This window comes from Prionailurus viverrinus, chromosome D1, assembly GCF_022837055.1.
Source record: "Prionailurus viverrinus isolate Anna chromosome D1, UM_Priviv_1.0, whole genome shotgun sequence".
Taxonomy (NCBI): Eukaryota; Metazoa; Chordata; class Mammalia; order Carnivora; family Felidae; genus Prionailurus; species Prionailurus viverrinus.
In genome coordinates, this window is record NC_062570.1 from 99,568,984 (window position 1) to 99,579,372 (window position 10,389).

A 10,389-nucleotide genomic window follows, 5' to 3' on the forward strand; every position below is an offset into this window, starting at 1 on the left:
AGCACTCGCGGGCTCACTCACCTTGAGTTTCTGGAATGTGCTAACCACTGTTTATTTATTCGTTGTTTATTTATTCATTCAGTCATCCAGTCAAGAAATCATTTGCATTTTTGTTCTATGCTAAGCCATATGTTAGATATTGAGAATACGAGATAAACAAGGCAGAGCCTTAAGTGCATGATAGTGATACAGTGTGGGTAGGCAGTACTTTGGGAAAACAGAGCAAGAGACCACCCTTGGCCCGGTGATGACACTTGATTGATCTTGATGAGCAGGAATTAGTCACATGCAGAGGCATTCTAGGCGGGAACACCAGGGTGTGCCAAGCCCCAGAGGTGTTAGCATATGACTTGGTGATCCAACAATTTTTTGGAATCTACCCTAGACAAACATGTGTAGAAGTGCAAAAAAAGGTACAAGGATGTTTGCATGTAGTATCGTTTGCAGTGAGGGAAAACTGGAAACTAATGTCCATGAAGAGGGTGCTGGCTGGCAGGTCACCAAGGTGCATCGGCCAAACAGTGCCAAGAGGCCCTGGCCCACAGACTCCCTCTGGGGACAGGCTGATGGAAACATCCCATCACTTGACAGCTGCACTAACACGTAACCACTCGCTCTTTGTCGCTATTTCACACTTGTAGTTAGGAACTGAATTTTTAAGTTAATTTAATTAACTAAAAATTTAACAGCCACGTGTGGCTAGTGGCAACTGTACTGGACAGTTCTGGTCAAGAATATCTAGAATAGTGAGTTCAGGACGGGGTGTAGGCAGATGGAAGATGAAGCTGGGAAATGAGATTGAATAGTGAAGGTTTTGCAAGGTGGTTTGAAGGGGTTCCGACTTGATCCTATAGGCAGTGGGAAGTGTGCGTGTGAGGGGCTCGGTGAAATTTATCCAAAGAACTCTGGCAGGCAGCCTCACGAAGGCAGAGGAGAGCAGACAGAGAGGGCTGCTGGCAGGCTTTGTCTTTTCAGAAGGCTGCTGTGTTTCTCTCCGTGGCCTCTGGACATTGCCCCAGCATTCCTGATGGGCAGCTGAGTAAAGTATTCTGGTTCAACAGCTATGTTTTTAAGATCTCCGGCAACCCCAGGTAGAAAAACTGGTTGGAGTTATCCAGAGGGGTTAACCTCAGTGGGGGAAGCTGTTCTGGGCAGGAAGGACAGCAGATGGATGGTATTAGAGTAAGAATGCATAGCAGGCTTCAGCGGAGCCTGTAGACAAAGCTTCTCCAGGGTCAGGAATTCGCCCGGGGCAGATTCTTTGGAAGGTACCAAGGAGCTGCCACTATACCCAGTCCAGGTTTCAGCTCAGTAGGCGGATGGTTCTGCTCAGGAAGGCTGCCCTGGTTCATTCGGACCCTACTCCGAAGACCACTGGGGGCCTCCTTATTTCAGAGAGAAATTCTAGTGCAGGATGCATTGATTTAGCTAGCTTTCACACCCAGTCTGCCAGACACCAGGCTGGGTGCTTGGTCCACAATGCAAGTAAAGCAGACACGCTCTTTGACTTCATGTGGTTGTCCACTAAAACCAAATAAACGCGGCCCATATACATAGTTACAAATCGTGATAAGTGTTCTCAAGGGAAAAAAAACCCATTTTGGGCGCCTGGGTGGCTTAGTCGGTTAAGCATCCCACTCTTGATTTCAGCTCGGGTCATGATCTCACAGTTAGTGGGTTCGAGCCCCACATCAGGCTCTGTGCTGACATGACAGAGCCTGCTTGGGATCCTCTCTCTCCCTTCTCTCTCCCTCTCGAATAAATAACCATTTTAAAAAAATTAAAGGAAAAAAAAAACATTTAGGATACAGTGCTATGAGAGAATAACAGGGGAAACATAAATTCAGTTAGAGGAGGGTCAGAGAAGACCTCTTTCAGGAAGTTTCAGCTTCTCTACCCCAAAAAAGGCTCCAAAGACCCCAAAGACAAATGGAAGTGAGCCTGGTAATGAGGGAACCACCGAGGAGAGAGCACTCTATGCTAAAAGATTAATGTGTGCAAAGGCCCTGAAATGGGAACTTGACCTTCTGGGAAAGAAGGTAAGGTGGGTAGGGCATGGTGAATGAGAGAGTGAGAAGTCCGGGGTGAGGTAAGAGAGGCAGGCAGCACCCAAACACTGCAGGCTTTGTCTTATTCTGAATGCAGGATTTAAGCAGAAGAGTGACGGACTGTCTTTCTGGATGTTGTGGGAGGAATAGATACAGAACAGGGCACCAGCAACCCGTAGCCTGGATGGAACACGAGCGAAGAATGGTTTTTACATGTCTAAATGGTTGAAAACAATCAACAGAGGTATATTTTGTGATATGTGGAGGTTATAAGGAATTCAAATTTCAGTGTCCATAAAGTTTAATTGGAACACAGCCACACCCACTCGTTTACATATTGTCTATGGCTGCTTCCACGTTGCAATGGCGGAGTGGAGTAAATTGCAATGGGGATTGCATGGCCAGAAAAACCTAAAATATTTACTATCAAGCCCTTTACACAGAAACTATGTGGCCTCTGTATTAGAGGGAGACTAAAAGAGGGAGACCAATTAGGAGGTCGCTTCAGTCATCCAGGTACTGGGGATAGGGACTTGTTGTAGGGGCTTGCTCAGTGTATGGATTGAAGAAGTATTCGGGCGGAAAAAATCAATGGAACTTGATGATGGGTTAAATGTAGATGGTGAGGGAGAAGTACATTTCAAAATGAATCCCAACCTGTGATCTTGGATTGGATTCTGGTCCGGAGTAGGACATTAGCGGGGCACTTGGGAAAATTGGAATAAAATTTATAGATTAGATAATAGTGTTTTTAGTACTCACTTTCTCTCTCTCTCTCTCTCTCTCTCTCTCTCTCTCTCTCTTTCTCTCTCTCTCTCTTTTTAAAGTAGGCTCTGTGCCCAGCGTGGGGCTTGAACTCACGACCCCTGAGATCACAGGGTCCACCAACTGAGCCAGGCAGGCGCCCGGTAATTTTCTCATCTTGATCATTGTATTGCAGTTACGTCTCATGTTACACTCAGGATATTAGGGAAGAGCGTATGGAAACTCTGTAAACTTTTCTTCGCCACTCTTTGTTAAGTTTGAAATTCTGTCAAAGTGAAAAGTTTAAACATAAAACAAATGCAAATGACTTGCAGGTGTTTACCTTGAGTCCTGAGGCAGAAATGCCAGGGAGGGGAAATGTGACCGAGGCAGGGGAAGAGCAGAAAATCAAGATTTCACTTTTGGATACAGTAGGTTGAGACGCTGAGATGTCCAAGTGGCTGCGTCAGGAAGGCAGAGCCAGATTATTCCGGACGTCACCTATGAGCCAGGGGAAGGGATAGAACCCATGCAAGCCAACCTCAGACAGGGGGGCTCTGTGCCTGAGGTGAGGCGGGCCACAGTGAAGCAGGACACGGGTGGGGGGGGCGCATGCGCATGGAGTGTCTGTGGCTTGGCACGCGTTGTGTCCCGCGCTTTGGCCTCTGAGCCTCGCAACAACCCTCTCCAGGAGGCCTAATTCTTCCCAGTTTACAAAGGAGAAGACTCAGAGAGGTGCTAAGATTTCTCGAAGACCCAGCAAGGATATGGGAGAGTGAGAGCTGTCTAACCCCACCACCAGTGAGTCGCTCTCCCACTTGGTGATGCGGACTGAACACCCACGGCAGAGACTGGGTATGTTAGTTTCCTGCAGCTAACAAAGTAGCACACACTAGGTGGCTTAAAACAACAGAAATTTCTTCTCTTCTAGTTCTGGAGGCCAGAAATCCAAAATTAAAGTATCAGCGGGGTCATGCTCCCTCCCGAGGCTCAGGGAGTGGGAGGTGGGGGGTGGGGAACGCGGGGGAGGGAGTGGAGAATCTTGCCCTTCTCCTAGCTTCTGGTGGCTGCCAGCAATCTGGTGGTCTTTGGCATACCGTGTATCACTCCGATCTCTGCCTCTGTCTTCACATTGCCTTCTCTGTGTGTTTGTCTCTTTGTCTGTCTCATTCCCCCTTTGCCTCACTGTTTTTATTTGCCTATTTATTTATTTATAACTGCTTTATTATTTATTTTTGAGAGAGACAGAGTACAAACGAGGGAGGGTCAGAGAGAGAGGGGGAGACGGAGGATCCGAAGCAGGCTCTGCACTGAGAGTGTAGAGCCTGATGTGGGGCTCGAACTCACCAACTGTGAGATCACGACCTGAGCGAAACCAAGAGTCCGACGCCTAACCAACCGAGCCACGCAGGTGCCCCCTCACTGTTTTTATTCTTTGACTCGTTTTATTTTTATTGAATTATAGTTGACACACAATGTTACATTAGTCTCAGGTGTGCAACACAGTGATTCCACAACTCAACACGTTATGCTATGGTTTGTTGTTGCTGTGGGGTTTTTGTTGTTGTTTGTTTTTAATTGTTTGAGAGAGAGAGGGAAAGAACACAAAGAACGCATGTGAGCCAAGGAGAGAGGCAGGGGGAGGGAGAGAGAGAGAGAGAGAGAGGGAGGGAGGGAGGGAGGGAGGGAGAGAGAATCTTAAGCAGGCTCCAGGCGCTCAGCACAGAGCCCAGCAGGGGGTTCAATCCCACAACCTTGGGATCATGACTCAGATGCTCAACCAGCTGAGCCACACAGCCCCTGCTGTTGCTGTTGTTAATTGAAGTAGAGTTGACACACAATGTTGTATTACCTCTGCCTCACTCTTATAATGACATTTGGACCTGGATTTAAGACCTACTGGGATAATAATCCAGGATGATCTCCTCACCTCAAGACACTTAAATACATCTCTGAGGTCCTTTCTCTAGGTAACATTCTCAGGTTCTGGGACTTAGGATGTGGATTTCTCTTTTCAGGGACCACTACTCGGCCCGCCACACCAGGCCAGCTATTAGCCTTGGAAATCTGTAAAATGTGACATGAACTTAAAAAGCAAGCCATCTTTCGGAATTGTTCATCCAGTTCCACTAATGTGCCTCTTTGCAGAGTACAGCAGCAGCCTCAATGCTGCCACCACACATGTGGCTTGGTCTTCTAGGCGGCCTATAATTACAAAACTTTCAGACTCCAGGGCCTGATGACACAGGGAGAATCAAGCACAAAGGACAGTAAACGTGTCTGCGAGGATGCCCACTGGAAGTCTCAAGTGTTGGGGAGGCTGTGAGTGTATCTGTACCACGATACCCCCTCCAGGCTATTGGCTTCACCAATAAGAACCACAGCTCCCCATGCCACCCACTGCCTTCCCCGACAGAAACTCAGCTGTGGTTCCTTGGGCCAGTTTTTTGTCACATGTTCCTGGAGTTACAATGTCATAGTAGGGACAAGAGCCAAAGCAGGGCCGTGGAGGCTGGGGTGGGAGAAGGGAATATAAGGGGATGTGAATGTAGCTCTCCCAGACCCACTAGCATGTGACTCATCCACCCATAGGCAACTGGCTTGGCTGTAACACAGAGAGAATCATTTTTATTCCTGCCACTTGGGATTTTTGCAGTCCTTGGAAGAGAGTGAGCAGAAGGCACTGCCAGAATTCAAACCCCTGGTTTCTGATTCTCTGGTCCTCCCTCTTCCACTGGTGGCTACCTGACTGGTGGAACGCTTAATGGCAAAGAGCATTACCTTTATCAGACCTTATCAGTAAATAACATATCGCCAGGAGATTATATAACAAGCTCTATTTGTAGAACACTTTACAGTTTGCAAAGCACTCTCCCATATACTATTTCAGTACTCTGGCAGTTGCCCTGCAAATCTGGCTGCCTAGAGAAGTTTCCTGGCATCCCGTATCTATGGTATTTCATGACAGGGTATTGATTTAGAGTGTGGATTGTGCCTCATGTCCCACAGCAGAGACAGAAGGTGGGTTTTTTTTCTTTTTCTTTCTCTTTCTTCCTTTCTTTCTTTCTTTCTTTCTTTCTTTCTTTCTTTCTTTCTTCTTTTTTTGTATTTACACAGCTGTCTGACACTTCCAAAGCTACCCCAAATATTTATTGACTTTGAGAGAGAGAGAGAGAGAGAGAGAGAGTGGGGGAGGGCTAGAGAGAGAGGAAGAGAGAGAGATTCCCAAGCAGGCTCCACGCTGTCAGTGCAAAGCCTGATGTGGGCCTCAAACCCACTAACCATGAGATCATGACCTGAGCACAAATCAACAGTTGGATGCTTAACCGACTGAGCCACCCAGGCACCCCTATAGTTTTGAAAATGGATGCTATTCCCAGAGGGTAGGAATCATGCTCTCATTTAGCACTACTACAGAATTTATTCATATGTGGGCATTTAAATATGTATTGGAGATGCCAAACAACAGGGACCCTGGATGCTGTATTCCGTCTGTCTCCAATCCTTTTGCAGGAATTTAAACCTCGGTCCCCTGCAAGCCCTGCAGAATCCTCGAGGCTGTCATTTGCAAACCACTGGATGCAGTAACTGTGTGTGGGAAGCCAGCACATACCATCCTTGTGGATTACGGATAGCTTTGCAGACTCAGCAGAGTTTTTGGATCCATAGACAGCCTGATCAGAATCAGAGTCATGTACCGGCCTGCACCAGAGAAATGATTCCTACTTGATGGGAATTTTCCACAAGGAGGCCAGAGTTGAAAGCAGTCGCTGGTTTCTGCTGCTGTAATAGCAAGTCACAAGATCCCGGCTTTTAAAACTGGAAGGGATCTGAAAGACCACGAGTACCTTGTCCTGATTTCATGATGATGAAACTTAGGCATAGAGAAGTGAAATGAAGAACCCAAGATACATGATGTAAGAACAGTGCTCTTCCCACTGTGCTATATTATCTGTTCCAGAAAACACATAAGCCACATACTGTTTTGCAGATCAAAGAAACTGGCATTATTTAGGGTCATGCTCGTGGTCTGCCCAGCTTCCAGTGTGAACACGAGACGTTAATTTGCTATCACCAGCAGCTTTTGAATGAATTGCCTTGTGATGCCTTATGTCAAAGATAGTGTCACAGATAAGACCAAAACACCTATAAACAGTTTCATAGCACAGCCTCTCTGTGGCATGAAACCAGAGCAATGCTGTACCATTCACCTCATTATCAGGTTAGCAGCATCACAAAATACGTATTAAATTTTTTTTAATCCTTATTTATTTTTGAGAGAGAGAGAGACAGACAGACAGACAGAGCATGAGCAGGGGAGGGGCAGAGAGAGAGGGAGATACAGAAGCCGAAGCAGGCTCCAGGCTCTGAGCTGTCAACACAGAGACCAACGCGGGGCTCCAACACACTGACCGCGAGATCATGACCTGAGCCGAAGTCCGACACTCAACCAACTGAGCCACCCAGGCGCCCCCCCCCCCCAAATACTTATTAAATATTTTTGTCCGCTCTGCACCTGATGGTTCATCAGATGGGAACGGATGACATTAAGTCCCCAGGAAGTCATTTTGTGGTGAAACACAGCAAAACCCAGGGTAAAAATACCCCAAAGCACAATCTGAAACAAAATACTTTACTGGCATGTTCAAGGCAGGTTTCCATACTCACACGTAGTTTTTTTAATTCACCGTGGAAAAGCTCCCCAAACCTAAAAACAGATTCTGGGAAAACCTGGCATTAAGCAGGACATTTCCTCTGCTCGTGAATCCATCACAGCTAATTATTACCTCCACATCTGTCTTCCCATTTCCTACTCTCTCTGCCTGGAATGTTCCTTCCCCACCCTCCCATCTCTCAAGATTCAGCTTAAGTGACCCCTTCTCTGGGAAGACTTCTTTGACACTGTTCTTTTAAGCTTTACTCCAAGCTGAGTTAGTGTCCTTTTTCTGTGCCTACCCTCAGCCCCACCAGAACCCAATGCTTCCTCTCTCACTAAGCTTATCACATCCTATTGTAGTTGTAGGATTACCTGTGTCCCCCATGATTAAAAAGCACACTCCAGGGGCGCCTGGGTGGCCCAGTCAGTTAAGCGTCCGACTTCAGCCAGGTCACGATCTCGCAGCCCGTGAGTTCGAGCCCCGCGTCGGGCTCTGGGCTGATGGCTCGGAGCCTGGTGCCTGTTTCCGATTCTGTGTCTCCCTCTCTCTCTGTCCCTCCCCCATTCATGCTCTGTCTCTCTCTGTCCCAAAAATAAATAAAAAACGTTGAAAAAAAATTTTTAAAAAGCACACTCCAGGGCACCTGGGTGGCTCAGTTGGTTAAGTGTCTGACTTCAGCTCAGGTCATGATCTCACAGTTTGTGGGTTTGAGCCCTGTCTCGGGCTCTGTGCTGACAGCTCAGAGCCTGGAGCCTGCTTCGGCTTCTGTGTCTCCCTCTCTCTCTACCCCTCCCCTGCTCTCACTTTGTCTTTCTCTCTCTCTCTCTCTCTCTCTCTCTCTCTCAAAAATAAACATTAAAAAAATAATAAAAACAAAAAGCACACTCCGTGGGGGCAAAGAGCACTTTTTATTTCAGCATTCTCTTTCACTGGAATAGTGCCAGGAACAGAACTTTTGATAAATGTCAGTAGAATGAATGAAATTTGAATTCTGCCTGCCATTCAACTTCCCCCTCCATCTGGTCTCTCTTTGAACAGATCCTCAGTATGACCAACTTTCTCCTCTTCAAGCTGCCTCCTGCCGTACTTATAAATGTCAATGCCTCCAATCCAAACACCATCAAGAACACCCCTGTTGGGATACCTGGGTGACTCATTCAGTTAAGCACCTGACTCTTGACTTCTGCTCAGGTCTTGACCTCAGGGTCGTGAGTTCAAGTCCCGCATTGGGCCCTGTACTGGGAGTGAAGTCTACTTAAAAATACTTAAAAAAAAAAAAAAAAAAAAAAAAAAAAAAAAAGAACACCCCTGTAGGTGAACTTGTGCTTTATTGCTCATTGCAACAGAGAATGCATATGGTGGAACATTGCTGTAAGAAGGTATTAGGAAGGACTTATAGGATTTGGTTTGTGTTGGATGATTTGGATAAGGTTCAGGGGAGTGGGGCTCTGCTCTGGATTAAAGGAGATGGGGGTAATTCTGTGACTGAGTATCAATAAATCTTATCTGCAAGGTGGAAGGAATGAAGGAAAGCTAAAGCTGTGATTGGCCAAGAAGCTGCTTTCATATTAGCCGAACTAATAGGGAGATGTTTGGTTATTTTTGTGGTTTGGGCAATGTTCTTACTTTTTCCTGTGGTCAGACATGTGTGGTCATGTTTTAGCCTTGATCTATCATGGTCACAGAGTGGACTTATCTGGTGTTTTGTGCAATTGTTTATTTCGACAGAACACCAAGGTCTAACTGATACCAGGCCAGCTCTCTTTCTCAAACCTCATGCCCATTCCTTTTACCAAGCTGACCCCCTGCCTCAGATGCTCTCCTCCCTCCTCCAGCCAAACCCTATTTAAATTCAAATTGAACTCCACAAAATTCCATCTTCCCTGTGAAGCTTTCCTAAATACTTCTTTCTCCATTGGATTATCTTTTCTGAATGCATCTAAAAGTCTTGGTTGGCATGCCACAATTTAGTATTCAACTGCCTTCACTCTGGAATGGTTTGACTTGTTTCACGTGTATTTTTCTTCTCTGCTCAGTACGTTGCAAATCTTTATAGCGGCAGGGTCATTTCCTACATTTCACTATCCCCTTAGAACTGAGCACCCTGCTGAGGTGAAACTAGTGGCTGGTGTGAATAAAGGGGGCGGCTCTGCATCTGTGACACAGCTCTGAAAACACAGCCACAAGCCAGCAATGGAAAAGCCACCAGCTTGCCTTTCCCCTTTTTAACACTCTGACCTTTTATCTTCCCATTTTCCATTAAGAAACCATGTTTGAATTTTTCTTTTGGAGCATTCATTTCTTCCCAAGTGTTACTTTTGGAAATGTCTTCTGTCCCTAACTGACCTTTAGTACAGGATCTGCCGTTAATGCATTGTTGTCTCTTCTCACCCTTCCAAAGAGCCTGGCGGATAGCATGAAAAGCCCAGCAGTCCCCCACTAACAGAAGCTCCTGCTTGGCTCATCGTCGCAGGAAGTAGGATGCATGCGAACTGTCTCCTCTGGGGCCGTGCGTAGGGTCACCCACGAGGGCCAATGCCCAGGACTTTGGCTTAAGTCAGGGCACAAGACCTCTAAGCCTGATTAGCCTACACGCCCTCCAGCCCATCCCTTACTCCCTAGGCGGACACTCAGCAGGTTTAGGGAAAATTTAGTTGAAAGCTGCAAGTGTCAACCACTCTGCCCAGAAAAGCTGACATTCGGGGGAGGTGAGGAAACAGAAGCGCGGACACCTATGGCAAAGCAGGCGGGAGGGAAGAGCTCGATTTCCACCACAGGGCGGTGGCGAGCTTTCTACAAAGCCGCCTATGTCCAGGACCAGCCAATCCTAAAGCCCGAAAGGGCGTGATCACCAATTAAAAGGCAGAGAAGGCGGAGCCGAAGCCTTGATTGGCACCTGGTCTCCTGTGGCCTGGCTGAGGCCTGGCAACGCGGAGTCT